Source organism: Mchenga conophoros, linkage group LG23, assembly GCF_057382185.1.
Source record: "Mchenga conophoros isolate Kocher_MC1m ecotype Shallow Benthic linkage group LG23, M_conophoros_male_GT1.1, whole genome shotgun sequence".
In the NCBI taxonomy this organism is placed as follows: Eukaryota; Metazoa; Chordata; class Actinopteri; order Cichliformes; family Cichlidae; genus Mchenga; species Mchenga conophoros.
In genome coordinates this window covers 32,178,922-32,197,661 of record NC_140547.1, presented here as the reverse complement: position 1 = coordinate 32,197,661, position 18,740 = coordinate 32,178,922, and the positions used below count along the sequence as shown (strand labels likewise).

Here is an 18,740-nt window from a genome sequence, read left to right as displayed (position 1 = left end):
AAAAGCAAATTAGTGCTTAAACATGTTCAAATAGTGGGAATAAAATATTACAAAGTGGCTACAATGAAATACATTCATTGATCTAAATGAAAAAGTTTAATGGTGAACAATCCTGAAATAGCGCTGATAGTAATGTGGTTAGTTTCATGGTTAATTTACGAAGTTGAGCTTTTTTTCTAAACGCAGGTGCAGCCACTTCATTTCAATATAAGGGCCCAATCTGCCAAGAGCTGCGCAATTTAGAGCAAGGTCGCAAAGTTAGAGATCATATTCAGCTGCGGGTAATTTACTAACCGAATAGGTGCAGCTTGTTAATTGTAATCAGAAAAGCATATAAATACAGGTCATACATGGTCATACATACTGTCTGACCAAACTGTCTGGCACACAGAGTTGCTATAATGGAAACAGGCGTTAGTAACTGACAGGCTCTAATGCAGGACTATAAGCCGTGCAACAATATTGTTACATTGTGTTCCATAGCATTTTTGTATTAAGACAACTTACATCACCTCAAAGGATAAAACAAGCCAGAAATGCCTGATTTGCAAAAGATTATACTTATACTTCACTACTGGTGGTGTTAACTGACTGTTTAAGAAAAAACTGAATTAGCAGATTGTGTGTGTGTGTGTGTATTATCAAAGAATTTGTGTAGGGCTAACACTCATGCGTTAGATTACAGCTCACTAGATGGTGAAAACCATGTGTGCTGTTCATAGTCCTGCAATGGTACCAGTTTGTTTAATTTAGAAATGTTTAATTGAAATGTTATTAAGAACATTTTTTTAAGGATTGAATGTATTGTGAATGCATTCCTCTGAACAAAAAAACAAACAACCTATCAAACCAGTTCAAAAATAACTGGGCCGCTATTAATTGACATTCATTCAAGACCCAATTATTTTTAAGATCAGGTCCGAAGTCAATATCTTCATTCCTCTGTCATTCAGCCTTTTCACTTTGAACCCCAGTACACAGCCTAAGAGCCAATACCATAAACTGAAGAGCAGCAAAATTTTTGTTGCTGCTAGTATGACTTCTTTTGGTTGGAGGTTCAAGGTCATCTCTAAATTCGTTGAGCAAATTTAGAATTAGGTGGCTTGGTAATCTGTACGTTTTTATCACATCTTCATCTGACACTCCAAAAACGTCAGCATGAGTGGATTGTAGCACACTCTCTTGAATCTCTGCAATAGCTCCTCCAAGCAATAACTGCCATCATATCAAGTGCAAATAATAAAACAAAATTATAAAGCATTCAATAAATAAATAAATAAATAAAGCATTACATATTGGCACAAATAGCGATAAATTACATATAATCACTTTGCATACTTGATTTAAATCCAGTCCTCTCTATTTTCTGCACATAAAGAAAGGAACTCCCAGAAACGCATATGCAAGAGTCACAAAAGTCACATTTTAGTTCCACATGCTGGTCAGATCAGGGTTTTCAGGGAATGATCTAAATGTGTTGCACAAGAACACAACTTTAAAGGGGAAATCAGACAAATTATTGTTATTATTTTTTTTACTTTATGATGACTTTACCATCCCATCTTGTATTACTTCGACTCCATGACTCTCACCTGACAGGTCACACATATGATTTGAAATTTTACATGTCAGCTGAGACACCAGGAGCATGTAAGGTAGTGCAATGATTCACGTGTCAGCAAAAACAAACAAGAGGGTCTTGAATAATTCACTGTTTCCTACACAGGACTTACCTGAACACCCCCACCCCCCTCCACACACACACAGACACACACACACAGTCTCACACATGGCCAATTTTAAACCGTCAGATGAATTCACGCACCTCTGGCTTGTTTTCTCACAGCCATGAGGCGTTATTGTTCCAATCAGGAGCCTCTTGCTGCTCTCCATTTGAAACCCCACTACACTTTCATTTAATCTGACAAGTATAATCTTCTGAGATTGCCCTTTCCCACTGTGATGTTTAGAAAGCTTATAAAAGACTCACTTCATTGATCTGAAGACACTTTAAGAGGCTTTATTGTGGTTCCCACGCCACAATCACAACTAGACCTTTTGGAACAGAATAGTGCCAAACAACACACGTCAGTAGACAAGTCAACCTTTCAATAAAAACGTAATCGTTTTATTGATGCAAAGTCCACCTATCTATGTGTGTTACACATAGATAGGTGGACAGCAAGCCGTTTAAGTACAACTCATTTTGATGCAACCACAAAAATCTGCTATGTGCTATAAAATCCAATCTGTAATTGGACAATTTACTATTCACACTGACATTCAATTCATTAATTACAGTCTGTACACTCTATGTCACATGGGACTTCCCCTCTACTTTGGCCAGGCCTGCTGTATGCATTGCCTCTGTCTATCTGTGGTTGTGTTTAAACAGTCCATTCATTCACTCACTCATCATTTTATAGTGTTTGCTACATAGTAATCTAACTAGGAAACAAGCACCCACACCTGCTGATACACTTCTTCTTACTTTTCTTTTTCTTTCAGCTGCTGCTTTAGAGCTTACCACACCAGATCATTTGCCTACATCTAACTCTATCCCTCCATGAACCTTATCTGTGGTCTTCCTCTTTTTCTCCTGCCTAGTAGATACATATTTAGCATCCTTTAGTTACTGCTTAGCTTAGCTCTTTAGCTGTCTCTCTCATGCACTTATCTAGTCTTGTCCATCCTGGCCACTGGCAAACAGAAATTTTAGCATCTTCAGCGGTGCTAGCTCTTGTCTTTTTGTTTCCAACCCACCATTTCCAACCCACACATCACAGCAGGTCTCATTACCATATTGTTAACCTTCCCTTTCACTGTATTATTTATCTTTCTGTCACAGATTACCCCTGATACTTGTCTTCACCCACTCCAACTTCACCGCATTCTCTTCTTCACCTCTCTTTTCATTGTCGCTATCGCTACACTTTGAATCTTCACTTTCCAACTGTCTTCCTCTTATTCATACACATGTATTCTGTCTTCCTTCTACTGATTTTCATTGCTCTTCTCTCCAGAGCATACCTCCACCCCTCCAGGCTCTCCTCCATTTGCTCATTACAGATCACAGTGTCATCTGTGAACATCACAGTCCACCGATAATCCTGGCTGACGTCATCTGTCAACCAACACCACTGTGCACGAGAATGGGCTCAGAGCTGATCCCTGATGTGATCTCACCTAGGGCTGCTCAATTAATCAAATTTTAATCACGATTACGATCTGGGCTTTCAACGATCTTTAAAAATGACTGAGCCGATTATTAGCACCTCCCTCATGCTTTACTCTCGTGCTGCTCCGTGTGGCAAATCCAGCGCACCTCTCTGCGTTTCGAACACGTGTCACAAGAGGACCCGAGGGAAGCTCGGAAACCTAAGCAGAAGTTATTTGGAGAGGAGAGTGACTGCTGTTGGTTGAAAAGAGGTAAAAAAAAAACAAACTTCAGTGGTGTGGAAACATTATGGGTTCGCGGAGTCAGACGTGGATCAAGTAGACATAGTGTGTAAACGTTGCTACAGCGTCGTAGCTGCACCACAGAGCAACACTGCAAAGTTCACTAAACATAGATGTTTACATTTTTCATTTATTTCTTATATTGCAAACATTTGCACTGTTATCAGTATTTGCACACTATTTTATATTATTTTTTAAAGTCATTATTCAATACATTGTTATTGTTAACCCTTTAAAGCCGGTCGCGCCGTTTTGTGTAACTATTTTTAAATCCCTGTAGAACCTGAACCGTGTAAGCTAGCGCAATAATTTTTTTTGCATATGAAACCGGAGGAGTTGTACTTACATCTTATGCCATCAGCTTGTCCTCGGTTACGGTTTCCTTCCACATAAAGCTTTGCAAAAATTGCATAAAAAGCGCTTGCAGGAACAAAAACATAATATTTCAGAAACAGGCTTTGCCGATCCGATCAGCTGTTCATAACACTTCCCACATTGAAACAGACGTCACCGCTAACTATCGCATGTCCGCCATTTCCTGCCTGAAACCGGAAGTGACGTCATTTTCGCGGAAAATGTAGTTTTTTACTTGTAGGCCTTAAAAGCCTATACTGGTGTTTTTATAAGTCATGTTTGACTTTTCTGAATAGTTTCTGGGATGCTTAGAACTCGAATTGCACTGCTGGAAATAGTTTATTTTGATGCACCTGCTGTTTTCTTTGCAAATTTGCATCATAGGATTGTTTTTTGTTTTTCCTGCAGTATATAAAAATTGCTGTATCTCCAAAATAAAACTATGAAGACACTCAAAATAAATTTCCTGTTGTTGTAAACTATTTTTTGCAACTTTTTTGTATTTAAAGTTTTGAGGGATAAACCTCTTAAATTTCTCCAAGTAGAAATATATGTAAAAAAGAACAACAAAAACGATTTTCAATTTTTTTGTAGTTTATTGCACTTTTTTGTAATTAATGTAATTACTATGGACTTAATACATACATATTATTAAAATATGGGCTATAACAGTTGTATTGATGTATAGCAACTTGAAATGCTCCCACAAATGGCACTACAGCATGTAAAAAAATAATATAAGCTCTGGCGGACTTGGTTCTATGGTAGGTCTTAAAGGGTTAAATAAATATCGTCAAATAATCGAGATCTCAATTTCAGTGAAAATAATCGTGATTATAATTTTTGCCATAATCGAGCAGCCCTAATCTCACCTTCACCTTGAATCCATCTCTCGCTCCGATTACACACCTCAACATGATTTCCCCGTCCTCATACATACCCTGTACCACCCTCACATACTTCTCTGCCACTCCTAACTTCCTCATACACTAGAAACGTTCTTCTCTTGGTACTCGCTCATGCTTTCTCCAGATCCACAAAGACACAGTGCAACCTTTCCTGACCTTCTCCATACATCTCTATCAGCACTCTCAAAGCAAACATTTGTAGTGCTGTCTTTCAGCCGAAGCTATACTGCTAGTCACTGATTGTCACCTCTTTTCTTAACCTTGCTTCAAAAACTCTTTCCGATAGTAAATAACAGCACAGTGTCCCCTAACTGTGTTGTTCTCTAGTAAGTTTGACTAGTGTGATACTAATTGTGATTTAATGTCACCCTGTCAAAGAAGTGCTTGGGGCTTGTGTGTCTTGAAAAAGAATGTGCACGGTGTGAGTGGCTACTACTATTATACTGTATCCAGAATTTATTTACATAGGGGTAGAATTTCAACACACCCAGTTTTCTTCCATTTCTCTGCTAAATGGATTTGATCACTGAAATTTAAAATCTAGGTATTTAATTACTAGGCACCATGGTGCGACATACACACACACACACGTGCACACACACCCTTTCTTACTCATCAGCCCTCCACCTGCCACTAAGCTGAAAATAGATTTTCCTCTATGGGCAGCGAGTTCAAGTTTACATTCCTAATGACCAACAATAATTTAACTGATTGACGACTGATTGTGAAAATCATCTAATGACTAGCAACCTCTGCACTTGATAATGCCATGCGCTGCTTCACGACTTTATTAAGCATACCGATCTCACTGCACGGTTAAATAATTCACTGCCATTGGCCAGGTGCAGGCTGATATTTCAGTGTGGTTGGCTGACATGATACTGTGCGTGACAAACTGTGCCCTGCGTTCACACTTAATTCAGGGGACGACTGCTCTGCATAAGGACAGCTTGGAAAGATGTATGAGCTGGGGACTTAATGTATTCATAGCGAAAAGGATGGAGAAATTGGTCTTGAGATGTGATAAAGCGCCTGCTGAGGTGTCTTTGATAAATTATGATGAAGCTATGCAAATAGTGCCTGGAGCAGCTGGATCTTCGGCATGTACTGTTCAATTAGCCTGTCACTGAGGTGGTAGTGTAGCACTTGGACTGGATGAGCAATGAATCCATTTATTACTGAAATTCATGATAACTTGATATCGAACATTATGATTAAATTAGAAATACTATTTAGGAGATCGGTACAAACCTAAATAAGAGATTAAACCCTTATTAACACTTTGTGCATGTGACCTTCATTAACACATCAACTACATACATACATGCTCTGGTCTTTGAATCTTTTACAGAGAACTGCTTCGCTAACGCTGCTAATGTGTATGAGATATAGGTCCCAAGAGCTTTCTTATCTAAACAAATTCAGTTTAGATAAGAGAGTTATGGACTAGTGCTCTAAAGTAGACTTAATTTTACTTAATTTTGCTGTTCAGATTCATACCAAATCCACTGTAACTCCCACAGTCCTAATCTGCAAAAAAGGGAAGAAGCTCAAAGAGCCCTCTCAGATATAGTCTCTTCCACCCCATGGCCCATCATCACATTCAGTCCCTTTCACTAAATATTTCACAATGAGCCCGTGCATTCAGATTTTACATTCCTGATATACAGTCTGCTGCCCAAAAAAACTCTCTCCAGCCCTCTGAAGTATGAGATTAGAGCAGCTTTGAAGGCCATTTTTTTTCCTTGTAGCCATAAAAACAAGGCACTGAAAAAAAAATATATCCAACATCCACCGCAGCCAGATGTGTTTCTCTAATCTCCTGTATTTCAATTAGGTTACTACTACTGAGTAGAGTTTCTTCTTGGAGCTGTCCTCACTGATGGGTTTAGAAAATGACATTTCAGTGTAATTAGAGCTTGGAATATCATAATGCAGCAAGAAACAAAATGTGTCCAGCTGAAAAACTGCTACAATTAAACGTGCCGTAACGTAAAAATAATCTTCAAGGATGAAAATTGTAAAATATAGGCTGGTTAGAAGTACGACTAATTTATTAATTTGGTGGTGATTAGATGAGTAGGAGTAAGCAGCAGCCATTGAATTGCATCAACGTCTAAAAACAGAACGGTGAGGGGAAATGAAAGCCAGCCATTTCTTTCTTTTACTCAGTGTGAGAGTTGACCTTTTCACACAGTCCCTGCCTGCGGCGCTAAGGGAAGTGCACATATGCAGGGGATTTGAACTTTAGCTTCCATGGAGCATCTGGCATATGTATGCTAACTGTTTAAAGTCTCTGCAGGATATTGCAGACAGTAGCATAGTGTGAAGAAAAACATACAGGATGACGGCTGATAGCGATGTCTTATTTAAACAAAATTTTGCCAAATGTTATCCACTGGCCACAAGCGCGTTGTGGAATTTGTAGCAACTGTGGCAGGGGTTAATAGTGAAATCTCACATCCTGAAATTCACTTTGGCATGAGCCTACTGAGCCTGTGAAAACAGCTGTATAATGTCTCCTTTGGCTCTGGAGGACCTTTTTAAACTCAGCTGGTATTAGATTTATGTCGGTTAGAAATATGTAGGGAGTTTTTTAGGCTGCATTACAGACTAAGGGGAGGGACTTCTTTAAAAGACGTGGGTGTATATTTAATGCGCTACAGAATTGCATTATGGGAAAGGATCCATGGTAAAAGAGTACGTTTATTTTGAATTCCACTCCATCAATCATAACTTTTTTTTTTTCATTTCATGTGCTTCTTTGGCAACCTGAGAGTGCTCCGTTGTAGTGCCATGACATTTCCAAATGTGCGTGACCCAATAAAAACGTCTAAACATATTATGTAAAAAGATTTTGTCTTTTGTAAGCTGTAACGAAAAAAAAGAAAGAAAGAAAAGCGAAGCACACAAAAATATGTGCCTGTCTCACCATCATTGGTAACATCACTGCACAGCAAAACTGTCACAGCTAAATAAAATAAAATAAATAAAATAAAATGTTAGACTTCATTTAAACTACTCTGAACCAATGCAAACTCTAATTATCAAAAATGAGACCCGGGGTGATCTCAGCACTGTCAGACCAAACCCAGCATAGTTGATGCAAAAACCTGTGGTCAACCCTACAGTACCTGAGCTGAGTACAAATTCCAATAGGCCTCTTGAGTCCAGATGAAGTGAGTAGTTAAAATGATTTTCCACATTTTGAAGGCTCTATAGACCTTTCATTGTTAGCTCTATAGTTCTAGAAGTCAGCACAGCAGCTTTCTAAAATCTGGCTTTTATTGAACTATTTTATCAATAACTCTGAAGAAAGCCGGGAAGACAGCCATGAAACACACTGGTTTTATTTGATCTAATATTTTAATTTGTGCCCATTTTCATTGAAATGAAGTTGAATTTAGTTAAAAGTTGAAATAGCAACTGCCTTTGATATAAAAGCCCCAGTGGACTTGAAAAACTGAAGCAATCACTTGAATCCTATGTCAGCAACCTGTCTGTTCTGTTTTACAGTACGCAGTCTTGTCAGACTGACTGTTAATTAAAAGAAGGGCTGTACTGTTGCTGAGATAGAAGAAGGAAGTACATGGGTGCTAAATAGAAAAGTTCCACAACAAAATGGCGACGAGGATGGGATGGTCCGTGTGATCGCTGAACAACGGTTCCGTGGACGGGCTGATCACCCCTGAGGAAAAAGGTACCTTTGTCCTACCAGCTGTTGAAGCAAAGGAAATGGAGGAGTCACAGAGCCGTGTGTTTCAGTTACCACCGAGATCATCGATTTTGAGGGGACTGCTGCAGATGGGTGAGTTGTAGCTAACTTTGTATACAGTTATGAGGAGTTTTTTTGTCTGGCCGAGCGGTGAAATGCTTGCTGCTCCGGAGTTCGAGTCTCTGGAGGGAAAATCCTGGGGTTCGAGTCCCCAGGCTTGTGTTCGGTTCCTGTGTTGTGCAAAAGAAAAGCAGTCGTCTGCCAGAGTAATTGCAAAAACACCAGCCCATCACAGGGAATGGTGGTTCAAGTCCACCGTTGATAATCACGTCTGCACAATACAGTGTGTGGAGTGACGGTATTTTAGCACTTTTCTGCCGGTAAGGGAAGAAGGCCATTGCAGGGGACGCTCTGAATGTAAATATGGGATCTAGATCCAGTAGCAGCGCTCCACCGGGCGGCCAGAGACAAAACTCAATGTGTGACTGTATGGTAAGAATTGAGTAAATGTGTGGTGTGTAAGATTGCAGAGAATGGTTGTGTGGGAAAAGTTGATGTGTGTGTAAAAACAGTGAGAAATGGGGCTACAAAATGTTGAAAATGGGGAACAAAAACAAAAAAAAAGAGAGGAGTGTAGAAATGTGTGTAAAAGTTGTTTCCAACTAGAGGGAGAAGGTGGTACTGCAGGCCACCAGCTCCTCTAGGGTGGACACACGAAAAATTTCTTTTTAGCAGAATTGTTGATAAAAATAAGCAATAAAAATAGGAAGAGGGTTTGGTGTTTTTCAACGTAGAACAACTAAAATCTCTCTGGGATTTTAAGAAAGGGGAGATCAGAACCAGAGAGGGGAGATGTGTTGTTTCAAGTAGGGAGACGAATGATCAAAATGTCTCAGTGTGTCACTTGCAGGTGAAGAGCAGACCCGGATCAATTTTCCACGCGCAGCAGTCGGAAGCAAATTATAGGTTAACATGATTAGAAACACTCAAGCCAAGTTTTGGCTGAATTATTTTACAGCTTAACTTCCATGTGTTTGTCACCCTGAGAACACAAGCTCCAAGAATCTCTCCCTGAAGACAAGAAATGCAGTTCCAGACCAATGAGATGGATCTCAAGAGCTCACAGCAGCATCCTGAGCAGTGAAGAAAAGGTCCAGCAACAGCAGCTGTGCAAGACAGCGACAGCAAGGAGAAAAATGGCATCATCATGACTGGATGGATGGATGTGCATTTCCAACGAGCTGCACCTTCACTGTGTGTGAATGGACCTTTGAAAAGACTGCTTGAGTTGGACATTTGCCACTTTCGGCACAAAAATGGCAAGATGAGAGTGTTAAAGACACAGGACAAAGCTGAAAGACAACTGACTCTCACTGGACTGCTGCAAGGGGGGGAGATGAGATGACACCACAGTGGAAGGAGCAGGGGAGGACATGGAGGAAGGCTGTTTTAGTGTGGGAATGAAATTTGGGTTTAGGAAACTGGGAGTAAAAACGACTGCCTTGCATGGAGAATTGAAAAGTGTCTGGAGCACCGCAAAGAGGAGAGGTACACAAAAATTACACAAACAGAAAAATGCATTAATCCTACTAACACAAACACACATGCAATGAAGCTCATGAAGATCAAACAGTATTTTAAGCATGCATTTCTGTTACCATCATCTTGTCCGGTTCACTTAGTGGGTTAAGAAGTGATACATAGACTAGTGAACTAGTATTATTTTTGGGGAGGGATGATTGAATCATTGCAGGGGTGAACAGAATGCTGCAGGAGGGTCAGATGAGTGGAGACTAATAGATTATTGAGTTTCTGGTTTCTGATGTGTGAGGGAGGTCTTATCATGACACACAGCTGGGAACATGGGGGAAAACAAACACTCATTATCTAATAGAATATTGCTGTTGTGTGAGGTGTGACTGGTGGATGAAAGTTTTGGAGATTTACTGATGCATTTTCCTTTGGTACCACTTTGAACCTGCCAGTTTTGATCTATTATTCTAAAAGAGTATGCTTAGACAACTTCTAAAAAGAGGCCTTCATATTTTTTGATTTTAACAGTGCACTGAGATTTTTTGCTTGGCAATTTTCTCTTTTTCAAGCAGGCCTGCAAAATCGGAATCGAAAGCACTACACAACATGTTGACCAATCGCAAGTGAGGTTCTCCAAAATTAAAATGGGCTCGGGAGAAAGCCACTTATTTGGGACAATCAGAAAACAAGTCCCTGTCAAAAAGGATTCAGCGAGGTAATCCAGTCTAAATTGTTTTTTCTTTTTTTGAAATGACGTCATTGCTGGCAGTAGAAACTTATTGCATCACGAGAGGTTCTACTGTCAGCAAATAAAAAATGGGGACTGACTGTTGACTGACTGGACACCAGTATGCAAGATTGCACCTCCACCTAGACAGTGACAAAAGGGTGGATGTATGTATGTTTCTTTTTACAGGAGCAGAAAGGTGACAGCAACAGGTTGCATGAGCTTTTGGGCCGTGCTGATTTAACCTTTTAATTGCCACTTTCTGTGTCTGTGAATTTACCAGCGGTGTGTTATTCATGACCTTGTATTGTTTACAGTGCAGAGGTCACTGTGAGAAAGTGTGCATACAAATGCGCAGCGTTAACATCTACATCACTTTTTCCACAGCAAAGGGTTAATCGTGGGATCTAATCACATGATTTACAGCAGGACACACCACTGGCTAATGTTTTTTCTTACAACAGGGCCTGGAGTGAAACTACTCCAGGGGAGAAGCCCTGGGAATTTTTAACAGACAATGCACAACTTCATTGTGCATGTCCAATTGTGATAAGCTGACAGAGGGCAAAAGAGGGTTTTCCGGGGAAGTTTTCATTTTAAAATTGCAGAGACCGCGACATGAGAGATATGGAAGGATTGACTGAGGCGCAGATGCAGACCATGACCATGAGAGAAGGCTTCAAGAGGACCATTGAGAAGCAGGAACCATCTGTAGGACAGCAGACAAACGACAGTGGGCTGCACCACTGGGCTTCCAAAGGATTGTCACGAGGAGATTTTGAACAGCAAAATCTTAAATAAAATGAAAGAGTTTCGCCGTTGAAGTTGAGGAAGACAACTAAGGTGTACGACGTGCTCTGCCTTAAATCTACAGCCGCGTTGGAACAGAAATCGAGGAATGGAGAGAGCGTGCCAAGCTCCAAAGGTGACAGCGCAGAGGGAGATCAGCGTTGGAATTATGACTCTGTAAACGGCACAGACACCAGGAGCCATGACCGTGACTGGAATGACCACCTAATGCTGCTTCACTTTGCCATGCAAAGTACTTTGACACTCTGGAGAAGACCTTTCCTCTGTATCATTGTTGCTGCCATTTGCATGTGAGAGCTTAGATTGTGGGGAAGATTAAAGATGAACAAAGGGTGGTGGGAAAACAGTGAAGTGAGGATACACAGTGTGAAACTCCTTTAAGTGTACAATAATGTTGATGTGATATACAGAATGTCAGGAAAGAAATTCTGGTTTTAATGTGATATAAGAATCAAAGGGTGGGATTGTATAGGAATTTCTTTCATTTATGTATTAATCACATTATTTTTGTATAATGCCTTGGTGCCACTGGATTTTAACATGTCTGATACCCATACTGAAGACAAATGGTGGGGGTGTAGTAAGGAAGTTTGGGGAAGCAGACCAGAGTCTTTTGTCTCTTCGAGGACTCTGGGAAGTAGCAAGGGAGTGTGAACCTTAAGGTGTGAAACAGCTGTGTACTGCCTTTTGTTCCTGGAGAAGGTATTTAACTGAGAGCCATGCTAGGCTCAGGGAGACTCTGCTGACCGTCTGTCCCGCGGACATGCAGGGGCTCCATCAAGGTTGGTTGTCTGTTGTCTTTGTGTGTTTGGATTAAAGAATGTTAGCTACTGCTCACTGCTCGTCTGCAGGCTTTATTTAGACTTAAATAGACTTAAATAATTCTGGCTGCATATTTGACAACAGTTATTTTATTTGGTCAAAGGTAGCCTTGATTTCACCCAGTGTAAATAACAGTATAGACTAGTTCACCACAATTATGGCTGAAGATGGGGAAAAGCTCCCCATTTCACATAGCTCCAAACTGTAGGAAAGTGAACTTCAGATAAACCTCATATTGTCTCTAAAGTGACGCCATTTACTAGCATCTATATTTCTTCCCAGTCTTTTCTTTTTGTTACTGCACTCTCTCTCTCTGAAGAAGCTTTCAATCTCAAACCTATTTTTCTTTTAAAAAGACACAAGGCGGAAACAGTGATGGCAAGAGGGCAGCACACTGATTTTGCAAGGAAGCCACATTAAAAGTAATTTCATCACTTACTAAAATCCTTATGTTATGACTAATTACACCATAACCATTTAAACTTAATGAAAATTATTAGACAAAGTGTCATGGTTATGATGGCTAATAACAAAATGAACATTGAAGGAAGTATCATCTCTTTAAGATGTTTCTAACTCAACTGCCTCCATTCATTTAGCACTACTCCTTACATCTGTTGAGTACTTAACAGATGGGAACATATATTTCCCATCTCTTCAGTGCACTCAGAAGCATTCTGCTTTTCTTATTACAAGACTTTCCTCATTCTTTCACTTAGTGCACAGCCCAGTAGTAAGAACTCAAAGCAAGAGCCTTGATCCAGACCTTTGTATTGTCACCAGACAGATTGCAAAATAAAGGTATAGAACAAACCTGATGTTCAGATGTGCCATGAGATGACATTCACGCATTATTACTGCAGTAGTAGTATTGTAAATGTGAATACAGTACAGTTAAAAATTACAGTTACAAACTGTGGGCTTAGATGCGTTTTTCCAATATACTCCACCTTACTACCTTTCATAGGGAAATTAAGTTTAATCCACTAAATTTACTGTGCATTTAGAGGAGAATAATTCTGAAACCAATCAATAAATATTAATATTTTTTTTCTAAAAACAAAAGAAAAAAAAACACATCTATTTTGGCCTTCTCCAAAAATTGGGTTTAGGATAGTGTTATCACCTAGGATGACTGAGATCTCATCAAATCAAATTACTTTTCAGGATTTAAACCTGCTCCTCGAAATTTGGCTTTGATAGCAGGCCCCTCTCTTGGAGGGGTGCCTGTATGAGTCTGTGATGTGTTTAAAGAAGGGCAAATAAATCCATTATTATAATTTGCTAGAACTATATTGCTGTAGATTCAATGACTTCAATGGACGTTTGGATTTTGGATTTTGGATGTGACAATGGTAAAATATTTATATAGCAAAAGATTTGTGCGACACAACATGAATAAAACAAGTAAATATCACCCTTTATACCTTTGAGAGAAGCTACCAGATGTAGTCAGTTATAATTAAGTTAAGAAGCCTTGGCTTCTTAACTTAAGTTAAAGGACATTGTAGAAGGGTGTAGCATATATCTGAGCTGTTTGAAGTCTTTTTACCCTGCATGTGTTAGAGAAAATCCTAAATAAATTCAAACTTGTGTACAAAATTCTTTTTTTTAATTCATTAAAGATGTATGCTATTTGATCATTGAAAAATAACAGTTCAAAGAAATCAAAGAAAAAGCCCAAAATCACTGTGTAATTCATGCACTTGATGAGTAGAAAGTAACGTAAACTTCTACCTACAAATAGTAACAAAATACATTTGCACTTGTTTTGTAACATTTTGACATTTTGTACTTTTATCCATATATGCATCATTATAATATGCAGTGCATTAATATTTCTGGCCCCACAGTACAGGGAGACAAGAATGTCTTGAGAAAGAAATTGATATACTGGGAGGCACCACACACCGTGTTTTCTCTTCAATTATTAATTTAGTCATTCTCTTTGAAGACAAAGAGAACACAAGAGACTTAAATGCATGCAGGGGTGATAAAGCCTCTGCTTCATCAAACAGCAAGATTGGCCCGGTGAACCTCAGAAGCAACAATAGGTTTTATTCAAGACTTCAATTCTCAACTCCCTTTGGCTTTCTTCCAGCCAAAAGCTCTGAAATACACCACCACTGTGTCTGCCTATTATGGAAACCCTTTTAAAACCAGAAACAGGCTACACCCATGAGTGAGCAGCAATTTGACAAACGGACAGGAAGCTGAGGTCAGTGTAGCACACCATACCTGCCACAGCTGGCTCTCATCCAATGTAATTTGTGCCCCGTCTCTTCATAACATCCCTGTAAAAATGAAAACACAAAAAAGAGAGAGAAAGCGGCAGGTCAGACGATGTAATGAGACTTGAAGAAATAAAGTATACAGGAGAGGACAATGGCAGATTATATCGCATGGAGTATGAGTGGCTTTCAGACTTAAGTCTTAACATTTTAAATAATGTGTTTTATTGAGGCTGAAACATCACCGGGAATCTCTAAAAAGAATCTCTTTAACTTGAATAAATGAATTTTCATTTACTTAAAAGCTGAACCCATTCTGTCAGAAAATAAAACAAAGAATCAGCTTGCACTTCTCTAAACTGTGCACACACAAACGCTTTCCTTCATGTAAAGTCTCAGCTGAACTCAAATAGATCTTGACGTGAGTTTTAAGTGTAATCAGCCAATGCTTGATCAGTATGCTGCAGCCACCGGCACTATCTCCCCTAACTGTGGCAACAAACAGGAGGAGAAAGTGGAGGGATTTATCGGCATATGCTCTTTCATGAGAACTTATCATTCAAGACCCACTCACGCCCGGAAAAGGTCAAATGAAATTCTCTCCTATCAAATTAAGGTTTTCAATTGATTAATAAGCCTCAGTGGCAGATGCTGAGCCTGCACATGGTAAATTTCACAACACTTTCATGTTTTCTTTTACCCGGTGTGCAGCACCAAGTAATACAAGCCTAATTTGAAAATTATGTGAAAAGGAAATATTTCAGTCACAGGACATCAATATGACCTGCTTGGATGTCCTCCTGTTGTGTCTGAAATCACTCCTTCACCACATTCATCACTCCCATTTTAGTAGGCAGGTACTACATGGTGAAAATAAACCATGTATGTTGTATACTCATGACTCAGTGCAGGACTGACAGCTGTAAAATGCGTTGATGGCAATATTCTACCCAGCATGTGCTTTTGGGACTTAACAAGCTAATGGATGACATCACAGTTTCTATGTCCACCTTTTATCGTGTCAATATTTACATCCATAGAATTGTCAACATTTCCCAATGAAGCAGCCCAGGAACATAAGGTGATGTCCTCAAATGTATTTATTTGTTGTTATTAAAACAGCATGCCAAAATCAAACTTCAAATCAAATTAAAATCCCTTCAGGTTCAGTTTTAGTTAATTATCAACTCATGATTTCAGCTCTCTGGTGGTCTCTGAGATATTTCCATCTTTTACTACAGAACTACACAGCTAGTAACTCTAAAATGAAAATAATAAATCTCTAACAACAGTATTTACCTTTAAGAGAATAGTACATACATGGACTTTGTTATTTGCCCTGATATTGTATTCATTACATACATTCATTTTCCATCAGGCCATCAGACTGCTGAACACTTCATAGACACCTCACCTTCACTTACCAGAGCTTCAACACTATGCACTCCATACTGTATATAAATGCCACTTGTTTTGCACATTTCCAACTGCCAACCTCTGTATATTTTATTTTATTGTTTATTCCATTTAATTTTTAAAAAATATAGATAGATAGATTGATAGATAGATAGACAGACACACACACACACACACACACACACACACACACACACACACACACACGTAGATATACATATTTAGTATACACATTCAGTAATGCGCATACACTCTTATATTGTACATATATTATTCATATAATTCTCAGATTTACCCATTCTTATATTTTGCTTGTTCTTATGTTATTGTATTTTTGCACACCTCTGTTGCTCGTGGAGCTTGCACACAAGAATTTCACTTGTATGTACCAGTGTACCTGCACATGTGATGCGACAATAAAAGTGATTTGATTTTGATTTCATGTCACCTAAAATGTAAACCTGTTTGTCCATCACCTGTTCAGCTCTGATGATTCAGTAAGGACATCTCCTGGTTTCATCTTCATGTTTCCCTCTCACCACATATCCAAACCGATACCATGACCAGCAGCTTTACAGCTGTGGCTCCAGCAAACATCAGCTGATACTAGAAAGTAATATTAAATAAATTCTAACAACAGCTTATCAAGCTTAAACGTGCTGCTGTTGTTTAGCGCAACATCCGCTGGTTTCCTCTTTCTGGTGCAAAATGGGCGATAAACAAACGAGACAAAAGCCGATCAGCCGATCATTGATCAGTTTCCCGACTGAAGTAGCAACAGGAGAGGGAGAGAATGAGAGAAGAAGAGGCAGCTGACAGCGTGAAGACGCAGAATAACTCCAGCTTTGTATCTTTTTCCATTCTAGCTGAAGTCCGGGATAAACTGTGCTCCTTTTCGGCTCAAAACGCGTAATATTTTCTCTGAATACGGGACGATTAGGCTTTCTACGGGACGGTTGGCAACTCTACTAACTAACCTTATGAATAAAGTTCACTATCAGTAACATCATAGCACCCACCCAGCTGTATAGAAATTCTGTCATGCTAGCTAGTACGCAGTACAAGTTATTGTAACTGACTGTAAAAAGTCAGCACAACGAAAATAAACTCCACCTAAACTTGGTTTATATCTGACCCAGATAGACTGCAGGTCATAACTTCTTACCTGAAGTTCAGGTCACCTGACAAGCGGCCGCCTCGGATCTCTCCTTCTCCTGCCTCCCCTTTCCCTCATCCACCTGCTGGCCTCTGTGGAAGCTCCGGCATAGCCACCACCAAACAACTGAGTTATCTGGCCAATCCACCACCTTTCATTGTTTATACCGTTACAAAAGAAACCAAACAAACAAAAAAAACCATCGGCCCATAAAAACGAAAAATCACCATCAGTTAACCCTTCAGTTAACCCTGGGGTGCCCAGGGTTGCCGACCCCTGCACTAGAGAGCACGACGGAGTTACTGTCACACTGCTGTCAAGGTTATAGGAGAGAGGAAGCGCCACGTCAAAGTCAGGATGGAGGCCTGTCACTACCACTGCTAACAGGCAAGAAGCAGTAGAAGTAATTGGGAAGAACTTCCTGCCCTCAAACCTGAGTGGGTTGTCTCAGCCGTCGTGTTAAGTCAGTCACTCGATAGGAGCTTAGATACACCGAGCTGTCAGTTCAGCTCTGAAGTAATCACATACCTCCATTAACAAGCCACTTATGCACCAAAAACCATCTCTCACAGTGTGAACAAACACGCACGTAACATGCTTGCAGTAGTTCCAGTGGGTCAGCTGATTAGCAGTCACCTTGTACCTTTCAATAATAATAATGCACTTATTATCGCCTTTTATATATGCTCTACTGGTGGAGCTGTGCCTTACTATGGAAGCTATTTCACACTTCTTTCTAATACATTTGCCTCATTGTGAAATCATTCTTCTGCTTTCCATTAACATAATTTTTCTGATGCCTGGGAAGAAAAAAAAAACGGGCCATTTGCAATGCATTACCACCCCCCGTCACTGTGCTAATCAGCATAATATGAATTATTGCTATCATTACAGTGGGTGGCTGAGAAATAACAGTGGGTCTTAATTATTCAACAACGAGGAATAATAAAGGGAAAGCAAATGCACCTTTAGTTTGTGCTGCCAACAACCATTTCAGTTTGTATCTCTCTCCCCCTTTGGGAGAACAACTCAGCTGTGGTTTTCTGTTGTAGGAATCATTTCTAAGGTCATGTGACTGATGAGAATGCCCCGACCCTACCTGAATATACTCTGCGTGTTGTTTGTGTTGAGCAAAGAAATTGTCAGAATAAGGGCCCAATGAAAATGTCCTCTGAAATAGGATTTTCGTGTTAGATTTTTTGTTGTGTAATCATGATTGTTTCTGTGGCCAATAAAACACCATCTTCTGCTTCCCTATTAACCAGCTGACCAATCATACCCTTTTCTCCACTCTGTAGAGTCCACTGTGGACTTTACTTCATCATCGTGGAATACAGCTGGCCATAGTGCTTGTTCAGCTCTGAAGAGCTGCTGTAAGTTAAGAGCTACTCTAACTAGAACTGTTGCTATGCTAAGTTAACAGAGACTGCAAAGCAGAACAAGAACCACTAGCTGGAGTCAGTGACAGTCTAGTTGAGGGTTCCTGGCATAACTTCACTTACTTCCAAGGATAGAGGAAGGATGAGTTGAAATGTCTACAAGCAACAGTTGTATTTAAAGAAAAAAGCTTTGGTATATTGCAGTAAGAAAGATGAAATATATGGTTACG

The 18,740-nt window shown here is 39.7% G+C and overlaps 1 protein-coding gene across 5 annotated transcripts in view; it reads right to left on the bottom strand.

The window, feature by feature from the left end:
• The window catches only part of LOC146547636 (beta-1,3-galactosyltransferase 1-like), a 292,164-nt gene that overhangs the window by 193,946 nt on the left and 79,478 nt on the right, over nt 1-18,740 (bottom strand). For all 5 annotated transcript variants that reach the window (XR_014890826.1, XM_085265583.1, XM_085265582.1 and 2 more), the window contains exon 2: nt 14,567-14,622. The gene's annotated coding sequence lies outside the window, so the exon portion shown is untranslated. The remainder of the gene's footprint in view (nt 1-14,566; nt 14,623-18,740) is intronic.